Source organism: Myxine glutinosa, chromosome 2 (genome assembly GCF_964187855.1).
Source record: "Myxine glutinosa chromosome 2, kmMyxGlut1.1, whole genome shotgun sequence".
NCBI lineage: Eukaryota > Metazoa > Chordata > Myxini > Myxiniformes > Myxinidae > Myxine > Myxine glutinosa.
In genome coordinates this window covers 257,339,809-257,352,670 of record NC_136262.1, presented here as the reverse complement: position 1 = coordinate 257,352,670, position 12,862 = coordinate 257,339,809, and the positions used below count along the sequence as shown (strand labels likewise).

The following is a 12,862-nucleotide window of genomic DNA, read 5'->3' as shown; positions in this document are numbered from 1 at the left end:
GAAGTGGAAGCTGTGGCACAACAATATGACGATATTATACATTACAATCCATATGACCAGTACACCAAAAGACATGGCTGATTATTTTCCTCTTTCCTGACGCATGCCAATGGGTGAACGTGCATTTTGTATGATAAATGAAGGCAATACGAAGAATTCGACCCTGCATATCCAGTTGTGATTTCGTTGCAAGTTGCAAGTGTTGCAAGGTGCAAGTGTTTTCGGACCGATGGACGACACACCATCCAATAAGCTCCCCGGAACAACGTTCCATGTGAGCTAAAAAATTAAATAGGTCTATTTTCTTTTGGGTACGAGTTAACTAGGGTATGAGTTAATTAAAATTGTAGTAATTGGGATTGGTACATTGTGTCTCCATTTCCCCTCCTCAAAGTCCTCTTCTCTGAAAACATTAATATCACTTACATGTAGATATACATGTATGTACAACACAACACGAGTTATGGAGTTATAATACAAAGTTTATCAAATCAAAATTACAACGACAGGAATGTACATAATAAAAAAACACCTTTGGAGCCCATTTTTCCCTGCAGAGGAGGACTTGGCCTTTTTCAGGGACCGTGGTCCCCTTTTTGAAGCAATGTTTTATGGCCGGATGCTCTTCCTGCCGCCAACCCTGTTGGTTGACTCTTGTGACACACAGGGAATTACCAGTGAACTGGTACTCAATTTGCCAACCTGGGAAGGATGACAGGGTGAGTCAACCCCCCTGGTTTAATTCAGCAATCGACCGGGATTCGGTCGATCATTCAGCAATCGACCCGGGATTTAGGGAGTTGGGAGGGGAAGGGGGTGGGGATGAGGGTGAGTGTAAAGTTGGAAAGGGGGAAGGGGGTGGTTGAGGACGTTTTGGGCAGTGGGGGTTTGAAGTCATAAATGTGGAGAGGAGTTTGATGCCTTCGGGCTGGAATTGGAAGGGTGAGGACTTGAGGTTGGTGGGAGGGGGAGAAAAGGTGGGACAGGAGTTGGGAGGGGGCGAGAGTGGGGAGGGGGGGGGGAGTTGGGAGGGAGTTGTAAGGGGGAGTGGGGAGGTCAAATATGGGACAGAGTTGGGAGGGGGAGTGGGAGGCATTTTGTTGAGTTGTCAGAATTGTATGTGTAAGCTTACTCACAGTAAAACACTGTGTGTGTGTGTGTGTGTGTGTGTGTGTGTGTGTGTGTGTGTGTGTGTGTGTGTGTGTGTGTGTGTGTGTGTGTGTGTGTGTGTGTGTGTGTGTGTGTGTGCAATCATCGGGGGGGGGGGGCATGGGGGAATGGGGTGACGCAATTTTTGTGTACCTTCGGCAATGTTCCATGCTCGTACATCTCCCATATACATTCCCACATCAATATACATCATGAAAGATACATCAGTATTGGTTCATATGTAGATAAGGTTTACCTGTCCAATCATTATTTTAATTAATTTATACCTGAACTCCTTGGCTGGCAGGAGTTAAGCCGGGGGTAGTCCGTCTTTCACCTGCGTCTAAACCACCTAGCCTGGGTTCGAATCCCGACCCAGGTATAAACTGTAATCTTAGTGTTTCGCTCCGTCCCTCGGATAGAGGCATGGTATATCAGAATCAGAGACATATACAACTTACAACTTACAACTTACAAACACAATGTATTGAGAGAAAGGTATTTGTCTGCTGGTCCATCCTTGATGCGTCTGCCATTTCTGATGACTTGGTCTGTCATTTTATTATTACAAACAAGTTGTCCGTCTGGGATTCGATAGGGCAAAAATGCAAATGGCGTCTTCTGTCATCGAGCCGGTACGCAGGGAGCAGCCATTCACATTTATTACCACATCCGATGAAATTTAAATGGTCTCATGGTGGCAAGGTGCTCCGTTTGAAACAGTTTGGTCCATATATGTAATATTACTTACATATATTACATGTATGTAATATATGGACCAAACAATAAAAACATGTATTGGCGTCAAAGCCAGTGACAAATTGCAAATTAATAATCGGATTTCCTCCGCCGCCAAAGGTAGATGGAGGTGATGTTTTCACCCCTGTTTGTCTGTCAGTCCGTTTGTGAACAAAATATCTCAAAACGTTGTGGACGGATTCGGACGAAATTTGGCAGAGATGTAACATGTGTGACAACAACGAAATGATTCGATTTTGGTGAAGATCCAGATTCAGATCCGGCTACCAGAAATTTTAAAGTAATTCTTCACCATTGGGAGATAGAGCCAAAAATATATATACATTGCGGGATATCTCAAAACGTTATAGACGGATTTGGACGAAACTTGGTGGAGAGGATGTGTGTGTCACAAGGGCGAATTGATGAGATTTTGGTGAAGATCTGAATATGGATTCGGATATGAGATTTATTTAATTTTTAAAGTAATTCTTCACCAATGAGAGACAGGGCCAAAAACGATACATAGCGGGATATCTCAAAAAGTTATAGACGGATTTGGACGAAACTTGGTGGAGAGGATGTGTGTGTCACAAGGGCGAATTGATGAGATTGTGGTGAATATCTGAATATGGTTTCGGATATGAGAATTATTTAATTTTTAAAGTCATTTATTCACCATTGGGAGATGGGGCCAAAAACGAAACATAGCGGGATATCTCAAAAAGTTATAGACGGATTTGAACGAAACATGGTGGAGAGGTTGTGTGTGTCACAAGGACGAATTGATGAGATTGTGGTGAATATCTGAATATGGATTCGGATATGAGAATTATTTAATTTTTAAAGTCATTTATTCACCATTGGGAGATGGGGCCAAAAACGAAACATAGCGGGATATCTCAAAAAGTTATAGACGGATTTGGACGAAACTTGGTGGAGAGGATGTGTGTGTCACAAGGGCGAATTGATGAGATTGTGGTGAATATCTGAATATGGTTTCGGATATGAGAATTATTTAATTTTTAAAGTCATTTATTCACCATTGGGAGATGGGGCCAAAAACGAAACATAGCGGGATATCTCAAAAAGTTATAGACGGATTTGGACGAAACTTGGTGGAGAGGATGTGTGTGTCACAAGGGCGAATTGATGAGATTGTGGTGAATATCTGAATATGGTTTCGGATATGAGAATTATTTAATTTTTAAAGTCATTTATTCACCATTGGGAGATGGGGCCAAAAACGAAACATAGCGGGATATCTCAAAAAGTTATAGACGGATTTGAACGAAACATGGTGGAGAGGTTGTGTGTGTCACAAGGACGAATTGATGAGATTGTGGTGAATATCTGAATATGGTTTCGGATATGAGAATTATTTAATTTTTAAAGTCATTTATTCACCATTGGGAGATGGGGCCAAAAACGAAACATAGCGGGATATCTCAAAAAGTTATAGACGGATTTGGACGAAACTTGGTGGAAAGGTTGTATGTGTGACAAGGACGAATTGATGAGATTTTGGTGAAGATCTGAATATGGATTCGGATATGAGATTTATTTAATTTTTTAAGTAATTCTTCACCAATGAGAGACAGGGCCAAAAACGATACATAGCGGGATATCTCAAAAAGTTATAGACGGATTTGGACGAAACTTGGTGGAGAGGATGTGTGTGTCACAAGGGCGAATTGATGAGATTTTGGTGAAGATCTGAATATGGATTCGGATATGAGAATTATTTAATTTTTAAAGTGATTTATTCACCATTGGGAGATCGGGCCAAAAAGATACATAGCGGGATATCTCAAAAAGTTATAGACGGATTTGAACGAAACGTGGTGGAGAGGATGTGTGCGTCACAAGGACGAATTGATGAGATTGTGGTGAATATCTGAATATGGTTTCGGATATGAGAATTATTTAATTTTTAAAGTGATTTATTTACCATTGGGAGATGGGGCCAAAAACGAAACATAGCGGGAAATCTCAAAAAGTTATAGACGGATTTGAACGAAACTTGGTGGAGAGGTTGTGTGTGTCACAAGGACGAATTGATGAGATTTTGGTGAATATCTGAATATGGTTTCGGATATGAGAATTATTTAAATTTTTAAGTGATTTATTCACCATTGGGAGATAGGGCCAAAAACGATACACAGCGGGATATCTCAAAAAGTTGTGGACGGATTTGGACGAAATTTGGTGGAGAGGTTGTGTGTGTGACAAGGACGAATTGATGAGATTTTGCTGAAGATCCAGATGCAGATTTTAAAAAGAGATTTTTCACCATTGAGAGCCAAAAACTATATACAACATGGTATTTCAAAAAGTTGTGGACGGGTTGTGATGAAACTTAGTGTATGAGTTGGTAAGGAGACAAGAACAAGCTGATTCGATTCTGGTTCAGGTCTGAATCCAGATCCGACCTATTAGTGGGACACAAAACGTAAACTGTTCACCTGGTGGAGGTATGCGCTCCACTGAGTGCCCTTCTAGTTTTTCTCATCTGTAATCCTTTTTGGCAAGCCTGGTAATGACTAATCCTAAAGCTATTTCAAAAGAATGTATTTACGTTTTACAAGTTAATACAAAGATGGTGCAGGTTATTCATTGTCTCTCGATAAAATGTTAAGTCTCCAAATGTTTAAAAAACGTTTTGTCTTTCATCATTTCATCTACTGAAGCTGAGAATTGGAAGAAGGGGTTTTATGATGTTCACAACCCCTCGGCCATCACTAATATGGCAACGTTTATGGCCAGACAATTCTTGGTAACAAATAGTGGTTAAACTGTAAAGCGGTTGTTGCCACTTCCGCCACCGAAGGTGGATGGAGGTTATGTTATCACCCCTGCATGTGAACAGGATATCTCAAAAGGTTGTGGACGGATTCAAACAAAATTTGGCAGAGTGGTAGTGTATGCGACATGGACGAAATGATTCGATTTTGGTGAAGATCCGGATTCGGATCCGGCTAGTAGTATTTTTTAAGTGATTCTTCACCATTGGGAGATAGGGCCAAAAACTATACATAACACAATATCTCAAAAAGTTGTGGACGGTTTTGGACAAAACGTGGTGGACAAATTGAGTGTATGACAAGAACTAATCGATACGATTTTGGTGAAGATCTGAATATGGATTCGGATACTAGATTTATTTAATTTATAAGTAATTCTTTACCATTGAGTTACAGGGCAAAACCAATACACAACACGATATTGGAAAAAAATGTGGACGGATTTGGACAAAACTTGGCAGAGAAGTTGTGTGTGTTGTTACGGATTCGTCACTTCCGGTGTTGTGGTTTTCATCCACTTGAAATATTTCTGATTCTATGTACTATTATTTTCTTCAAAAGGTTTATTGTTCATGAACTGTTTGCAAAGGATAAAAGCGTTAATGTTAAAAAGAGACAGGAAGCCGGATCGGGAGCCGGAAGACGAGGAAGAGGAGAGAGAAAGGAAGGCGGAGCAAAAAGTCGGACAAGAAGCTGGTCGCTTCAAGCTCCGGAGCGAGCGTTGTCGAACGAAAGTCACGAGTGAACTTTGAGTTTCCTTGAAAGGAATTCCTGCGATAGGTGTTATCGCTGGGATTGATAAACCTGCGTGGTCAGGTTTGGCGTTGGGATACTGAAGAATCATCGCCGGGTCGTTGCGACTCAAGTACGAGCCTTTGGCCATTTTGACACTCGCGCTTTGCTCATCGCAAAAGGTCTTTGCTTCGCGTCACCTTTTTTCTTCTTTTTTTTCTTTTTTGTTTGTTTGTTTGTTTGTTTGTATACTGAATCGAGGCTCGTGAAAGAGCTAACATTTATTTCACAAACAAATCAACCAGACAAACAAAACACACAAAAAGAGGGAGCCGAAGACAAGATGGGGAGAGAAGGGGAAGCACACAACCACAACATTTGAGAGCAGAGAGAAGTGTGGGAGGGAGAGGGCTTGGGGGCAGGAGGCGTGGGAGGGGCAGGGCGGGGGGGAGAGGTATAAAACACAAGGGGACCGAAATTAGCGGGGGTAGAAAAGATCAAGGTTTTGGATGGGGGAGGATAAGAGATGGTGGTGAACAGCTGTTTTAAAGACCTGGAGGGTGCAGTGGGATTGAAGAGAGTGAGGGAGATTGTTCCAGAGGCGGGAGAAAAGAGGAATGAAGGAGTGAAGGTGAGCAGAAAGTCTTGATTTTGGCAGTTTAACCTTAAGAGGGTTGCAGGCAGATCTTGTGCGACCTGTAGGAATATTTGGGGGACAGAGCCCAGAGAGGGCTGGGGGGGCAAGGCCAGAGAGGAGTCGGTAGAAGACGGAAAGACCACCAACCTGCCTGCGGTGAGTGAGTGAAAGGCCCTTGGAGTTAGCTTCATCGCGGGAGATTCCAATGATTCTGAACGCTTTGGTTTCAACAGCGTGCAGACGCTGTTGCAACAGCGTGCAGTTTTTTCACCATTCAGACGTCTATCTGGGATGTGTGTGTGCAACGCGGAGTTTGAAGATTCATTTGCGGTTCACCGACGGTGAACCATGAATGTTCATACCTGGAGGGCGCCTTTGGATTTCCCATTCCTCCGTGAGTTTGCCTTACGCAGTTTTGGGACCACGTGACTCTTTGCTCCGCTTCGGCCGCCTACGCCTCTGTGCTGTTTTGGCAGAGTGACTGGGCCCGTCATCTGAACGGGGTTCGGGTTTCGATTCCATATCGCTCTGACACTCGCTGGAGGGGATCACCTTTGAGCCATAGAGGCATTGGGGAATGTTATTTTTTCACTCACTTGGAGCACAGTGATTTATCTTATCCTAGCTGATGGTACCATCATAAGATGTGTTGATTGTACTTTTGATTGCTATTATTATTGTACCGTTATTCTTGTGTGATTTTTTATATAATATTTGTTTGTTGATAACCATTGGTGTGGTTTCCCTATTGATTTCTGACACAGAATAACATTTTTCTGCCGTGGCTCCTCTCGGGGCTCGGAGGTACACCGTGACTAGGGGGTCGGGGAGGAGCACGTAACAGAAATTGGGGGCTCGTCCAATTGGCTCGGGGGCTCGAAATTGGGTCTTTGTCTGGGATTAAATTCCCTAATAACATTCGTCCAGGATCGAATTCCCTAGCATTCCCAAAATTCCCAAATTTGGTAGTTTTCTAACATTCCCAAATTTTTCAAAAAACAAAATTTGTTTTTGAAATTTCTCGTGTGAAGGTTAACAGGTGCTAACGGATAGTCACTATGGTGTTTGACGCAGAAAAGTTTGCGGCGTCCCCTAGTGAGGCACAATTCCAAGCGTTAAAAAAAATCGGAACTCTTGATATTGGCCAGACATTTTAACTTGGAGGTCCGAGTTAATATGAAGAAAGCAGAGATGCAGACATTGGTGATAGAGGCTCTGGTGGGACAGGGCACATGGACAGAGGTAGCCTTGGATTGGTTACCCGAGGAACAAGAAAATGTGGAGCTCCGGAAACTGGAGATGCAACTGCAGAGCCAGGAAAGGTTAAAAGCATAGGAAAGGAAGGCAGAAAAGGAAAGAGCAGAACAGGAACTCGAACTCGAGGAGAGAAGAACAGAGGAAAGGAGAATTGAAAGGGAACTCGAAGAAAGAAGAGAAAAGGAAAGAGCAGAGGAGAGAAGAGCCAAAAGGGAGTTAAAGGAACGTGACATGGAGCTTCAGAAGGAAATTAAATTCAAAGAGCTGGAGTTAAGGAGAGAACGGGGAGATGTAGCATCCATGCCGGCTAGTTCGACAACTAGTCAGAACACCTGGGATGTTGGTAGACATGTGAGGCTGGTTCCACCCTTCAATGAAAAGGAGGTAGCCAAGTTTTTTTTACACTTTGAGAAAGTGGCTCAAATGCTAAAATGGCCTGTGGAATCCTGGACCATGTTAGTGCAAAGTGTTCTGGTGGTTAAAGCGCAAGATATATTTTCGGCTTTACCGATTGACCAATGTGCAGATTATGAGATAGTGAAGAAAACCATTCTCAAGGCCTATGAATTGGTCCCTGAAGCTTACCGGCAAAAATTCCGGAATGCCAGGAAGAGGGAGAGTGAGACCCATGTGGACATTGTGGAGTTTGCCAGAATGAAAGAAACCATGTTTGATCGGTGGTGTGATTCGAAAGGGGTTGGGAAAGACTTCAAACTGTTGTGACAATTGATCTTGGTGGAAGAATTCAAACAGTGTGTCCACGAGGACATTAAAGTACATCTGGAGGAAAAGAAGGTACCAGAGTTGTATGAGGCAGCAACCGTGGCAGATGACTATGCTTTGACACACAGGATGGGGTTCCACAAACCTATCTTCCCGCCTAGAGTTCGCCAGGGGAGTTATGGTACATCCTCTGCGGAGAACGAAAATTCATGGGGGCGGCCTAGAGATGACTATGAGGACAACTCTGATACCGCCACTTTTAGGGATCAGAAGACTACAGTTCCAAGACAGACTTATCTTCCGGGGGGCTCAAGACAGACCACGAGTTTCTCCTCCGGGCCTACTTGCGCTTTTTGCAAGAAACCTGGACACTTTATGTCCCAATGTTATGCTCTGGAAAGGAAAAATCAAGAGCGGAGTCAGACTAGTACAACTCCGAATGCATTGGCAAATGTGAGAAATCATCCTTGGAGGACAATGCCTTGTGAAGGTTCCCATGCCAAAGTTATGGCATCACAGAACAACCTTGCTCAAGAGGGTTACAAACCTTTTATTTCAGAGGGGTTTGTGTCACTGGATGGAGACTTGACTAACCAGAGACCTGTTAGGGTATTGAGGGACACAGGAGCACATCAATCTTTGATGCTTGAAGGCATTTTGCCATTGTCAAAGAAGACGGCAACTGGTGTCAGTGTTCGTTTACAGGGGGGTGGTGGCTATGTTAAAGCCCCACTTCATGTCATCCATTTGCAGTCTGATTTGGTGTCAGGACCGGTCACCGTAGGTTTACAAGCCACTCTTCCTGTAGAGTGAGTATTTTTTGTTATCGGGAATGATTTGGCCGGTGGTCAAGTTTCTGGTAACCCGATGTTTGTTGAAAAGCCTAGTATGGAAAATAACACCGCACAGGTAGAGCAGGAGATTCTGGGTATCTTTCCATCCTGTACTGCGACTCGTGCTATGGGTAGGAAGCGCCCTGAAGAGAAGAGGAAGTACCCTGAAACTAAGTGTCAGCACACACAAGTCAGGGATGGAGGCAATGTTGGCAAGCTCTTTGTAGGTGGATTGAACTTCAAAACAAAGGAAGTTGTTTTGGATTCTGTCTTCGGCCAATATGGACCACTCTTGGATGTGCGGCTGATAAAAGATAGGGAGACGCAAAAGTCAAGAGGGTTTGGCTTTGTCACGTTTGAAAACACAAAGGACGCCAAAGATGCAGAAAAGGATTTGAATGGCAAGGATTTGGATGGTCGGACCATAACAGTAGAGAAGGCAGGCCATAGGCGTCGAGGGGGCTACAGAGGAGGAAAACGTGGAGGTAGTTTCAGGGGTGGCTATGGCTCCCGGGTGGGAGTAGTAGTTTTGGTGGTGGCTGCAGTCGATATTACTATGGAGGCTCCCAGAGTTACGGCAGGTCCCGAAGGGATGATTATCAGGGTAGTGGCCGAGAAGGAGACCGCTATTCACGTGACTAGAGTGACAAGCGGTCCAACCATGATTATTATGAAAGTTAGGAAGAGTTGAAGCACTGAATGCTGCGGAGCAGCCGAGCCAAGATTCCTACATGGATTAACCGTGAACGCCACGTTCCGAAAGGCGTCCATGTAGTGAACTTTCCTACACGGATTAACCGTGAACTCCACGTTCCGAAAGGCGTCCATGTAGTGAACTTTCCTACATGGATTAACTGTGAACTCCACGTTCCTAAAGGCGTCCATGTAGTGAATACTTCCAGGCCTCACCACCCAACCACCATGGAACCTGGCTCTCAGCTCGGCCTCCCGGAAAAAGTGCTATAGATTTGCTTGACTTTGCATTTTTGATCACAACCCCTTAACCTTCATTCAAAAGAAACCTAAAATAAAAATCAGAGGTTGATGAGATGGAGTTTGGCTTTGCAGGAGTTCAACTGAGAAATTGAGCATGTAAAGGGCAGGGACAATGTCGTTGCTGATGCTTTGTCCAGAGTGAATTAACTTTGGAAATCTCTGTAGGTTGTTTGAAGTTTTGTTGCTTTATTTTTGGGAAATATTGATTATCGTTACTCACGGGAATTGATGATTTGGGTGTGAGTTTACTTTTGTTTGTTGGGAGAGTTTTGCCTACAAAGAAAGTTTTCACTATGTTCAAACTTTCTTTCTTGAGGGGTGGAAGTGTTACGGATTCGTCACTTCCAGTGTTGTGGTTTTCATCCACTTGAAATATTTCTGATTCTATGTACTATCATTGTCTTCAAAAGGTTTATTGTTCATGAACTGTTTGCAAAGGATAAAAGCGTTAATGTTAAAAAGAGACAGGAAGCCGGTTCGGGAGCCAGAAGACGAGGAAGAGGAGAGAGAAAGGAAGGCGGGGCAAAAAGTCGGACAAGAAGCTGGTCGCTTCAAGCTCCGGAGCGAGCGTTGTCGAACGAAAGTCACGAGGGAACTTTGAGTATCCTTGAAATGAATTCCTGCGATATGTGTTATCGCTGGGATTGATAAACCTGCGTGGTCAGGTTTGACGTTGGGATTCTGAAGAATCATCGCGGGTCGTTGCGACTCAAGTACGAGCCGTCGGCCATTTTGACACTCGCGCTTTGCTCATCGCAAAAGGTCTTTGCTTCGCGTCAGCTTTTTTCACCATTCGGACGTCTATCTGGGATGTGTGTGTGCAACGCGGAGTTTGAAGATTAATTTGCGGTTCGCCGACGGTGAACCGTGAACGTTCATACCTGGAGGGCGCCTTTGGGTTTCCCATTCCTCCGTGAGTTTGCCTTACGCAGTTTTGGGACCACGTGACTCTTTGCGCCGCTTCGGCCGCCTACGCCTCTGTGCTGTTTTGGCGGAGTGACTGGGCCCGTCATCTGAACGGGGTTCAGGTTTCGATTCGATATCGCTCTGACGCTCGCTGGAGGGGATCACCTTTGAGCCATAGAGACATTGGGGAATGTTATTTTTTCACTCACTTGGAGCACAGTGAGTTATCTTATCCTAGCTGATGGTACCATCATAAGATGTGTTGATTGTACTTTTGATTGCTATTATTATTGTACCATTATTCTTGTGTGATTTTTAATATAATATTTGTTTGTTGATAACCATTGGTGTGGTTTCCCTATTCATTTCTGACACAGAATAACATATTTTTCTGCCGTGGCTCCTCTCGGGGCTCGGAGGTACACCGTGACCAGGGGGTCGGGGAGGAGCACGTAACAGTGTGACAAGGCCGAATCACTGCGATTTTGGTGAAGATCTGAATATGGATTCGGATACGAGGTTTATTTAATTTTTAAGTGATTCTTCACCATTGAGTGTTAGGGAAAAACCGGTACATAACACCATATCTCAAAAAGATGTGGACGGATTTGGACAAAACTTGGTGGACCGGTTGAGTGTGTGACGAGGACAAATCGATTCGATTTTGTGGAAGACCTGAATATGGATTCAGATATGAGAATTATTTATTTTTTCAAGTGATTCATCACCATTGAATGATAGGGCGAAAAGCAATATATGACATGATATTTTAAAAAGTTGTGGACGTGTTATGACGAAACTTGGGATATGAGGTGGTTAGGTGACAAGAACAATCAGATTCGATTTTGGTTCAGGTCCGAATCCAGATCCGGCCCATGAGTGGGATAGAAAACGTAAATGTTCAGGCTGGTGGAGGATTGTGCTCTACCGAGTGGCGTTCTAGTTTATATATGTCGTTTATAAATGTCACAAATGACAAAGAACTGACTCAAAATGGGATGAAGAGGACCAATGTCAGAGCCGGCTTGCCTTGGGCAACACTGAAACGTGGGAAGTGGATGATGTCAGACAAAATGAATTCCATAACATCAAATAAGCTATTTCTGAGGTGATCATCACATGTATGAGATACACTAGCCAAACCGTTTTTGAAACACCCACTAATGTATATTGGGCCTCTGTAGCAGCCTGAATATATAGTATCAGAAGACAAGTTTCAAGGTAATACTCTTCCACTTTCCTTTGAGATACGTTGTCTCCAAACACTGCAAGGTTGGTTAGTGAAGTGTGCGCTCTCACAGAACATTCCACAGATTATCTTGCACTTGATCTATGGAAAGTATGGTGGTTAATATGTGTGCGTGAGCATTGGTACCCCATGCTCTGCAATCTAAACGTCCGGACGGACGCTGTGGATTGGCACTGCATTGGGGAGATTCCTACCTGAAAATGCTCCGCTGACTACGTAGAGAAAAGCCTCACCACCAGATGGTGCCACCAGCATCCAGTGTGTTCCTTTAAGTTACATTCCCAACGGCAACAACCATGTTTGTCTGATGTCACGTCCTGTGCCGTCTGCTGCCTCTGTCGACATGCAAGCACGTCATTACTCCCGCCAGGGACTAATGCATTCGATCGTGTGTGTGTGTGTGTGTGTGTGTGTGTGTGTGTGTGTGTGTTCGTGAACAAGATATCTGGAAAAGTTCTGAACAGATTTGGATGAAAGTTGGTGGGATGATTGCCATTGGGATAAGGAAGAATTGATTAGTTTTTGGTGAAGCTCAGGATATTATTCTGGATCCTGGAATTTTTTTGGGAATTTTTTACCATTGGAAGATAGGGCTCATTTTTTTTAAACATTATCTTCTGTATATTCTATATTTAACATTGTGATATGAAAATAGTTTTCATATTTGTAAATGTAGTTTAAACTCGTGGTTATGCTGTAGAGCGGTGTATTTTTTTTAGCAGCGTCGTTTTCAATGTTCATTTTTTTCTAATAAAGACATATTCTGTCATTTTAAAACCACCAAGGTGTGTATTAGGTTTCCCCGTTTTATAAAATGTATCGTTTAATACGTATAATG

General features: G+C 43.4%; 1 long non-coding RNA gene across 1 annotated transcript in view; it reads left to right on the top strand.

The window, feature by feature from the left end:
* The first annotated feature begins 5,331 nt into the window (after nt 1-5,331).
* Nucleotides 5,332-12,862, top strand: part of LOC137420628 (uncharacterized) — a 40,391-nt gene continuing 32,860 nt past the window's right edge. The window contains exon 1 of the long non-coding RNA XR_010983169.2: nt 5,332-5,556. This is a non-coding gene — a long non-coding RNA (uncharacterized LOC137420628). The remainder of the gene's footprint in view (nt 5,557-12,862) is intronic.